We start from the raw sequence: 1,595 nt of genomic DNA on the forward strand, positions 1-1,595 counted from the left end.
GGCTAGGTTGTATTATTCAGGGCTAGGTTGTATTATTGAGAGATAGGTTGTATTATTCAAGACTAGGTTGTATTATTGAGAGATAGGTTGTATTATTCAAGACTAGGTTGTATTATTCAAGACTAGGTTGTATTATTCAGAGATAGGTTGTATTATTCAAGGCTAGGTTGTATTATTCTAGAATACATGGTATTCTGAAAATGCACTGGCCTAGGTCATGAAATAAAAAATCGCGTGGTTTTATTCAAGGATAGGTTGTATAATTAAGGATCAATTGTATTAGTCACGGATATGTTGTGTAATTGAGGGTGCCAATAATATACAGTATTATTATATATTATTCAATATCTAATTATTCATTTATTTATTCAATATTTACCATACAGTATTCAATAAAGGTATATATATATCATTTGCGTGTTAGTTGTTTTTCCCATTCCTCAATAACTATTGTGTGAACTCAATAAATATGAAATTATTGTGTCCAATATGACATTTTGGGAGGGGGGGGGGGGGACACAATTGTCCAGTGTTCTGACCAGTGGTTTAAGTCGACCAGGCTCTTAACACCCACGCTTGTAGTATCATGACGTCATCGGTGAGAAGGTTAAATATTTATAATTTTAAGGAACTTTTTCTCGCGTTTTCTGTACGCTTGCCGCACGGGGCTATAAAGTAAATTTTTACACCACATGTATACTGACAACTGATACCTACACGTATAGAAAACGTATTAAGTAGATTATTTTGTTACAATTGAAGGTGTCATGATTACGCCGGATTTAAAAAAAATACAGATCATAATATATGTATATATCTATAAAAACAGCTTATTTAATAGTGTTCGTAAATCATCATACACTGCGGGGGATCACGTTGCAGAAAAAAAACCTTATATGCATACATAAAGGAGTCTAGCAGACAAATTTTTGTCATTTTTTTGGGACAATAAACGGAGGCCCCGTGTGCTACAGGCTGTGCACGTTAAAGATCCCTCGACAGTTGGAAATCAAAAAAGAGCAGGCTAATGCCGCTATCCTGGCAAAATTTCCCCCATCGCACCCTGCATGGCGTTGCCCGTCATCATTGTGCAGAAAAGTAGGACGTAAAACTCCATTCATTTCATTTCATTTCTAACTGACAAACATATTAAGAACCCATTTATGGTGAACTCTTTCATTTCCTAATATAGCATAATATAAGTAATTTTCTAGTAAAGTTACATAATTTCTTAATATAACAAATTATCACGTAAATTTTAATAATATTTATGTAAATAAAATATATAAGTAATTTCTAAGTAAATATAGGTGATTTTCACGAAAATATCACGTAAATATAAGAAATTGTCACGTAAATTTAAGAATGTTTCACGATATAGTAAAGCTCTTCATGACTATATATTATATCTTAAATCAAAAAACCTTCAAGTAGTTAATAATTTAGTAATATTTGGCATTCTTTTCGTATTTACAAGGAACATGTTTTACAGCGTCCACAAGCAGAAAAATAAATTTTTTTCTTTTTTTTTTTTCTTTTTTTTTTTTTTTTTAGAAAATTTGCAATGTTTATATCAAGCCTTTTTTTGCGTGAAA

The sequence above is a fragment of the Lottia gigantea genome (genome assembly GCF_000327385.1).
Source record: "Lottia gigantea unplaced genomic scaffold LOTGIsca_77, whole genome shotgun sequence".
Classification (NCBI taxonomy): domain Eukaryota; kingdom Metazoa; phylum Mollusca; class Gastropoda; family Lottiidae; genus Lottia; species Lottia gigantea.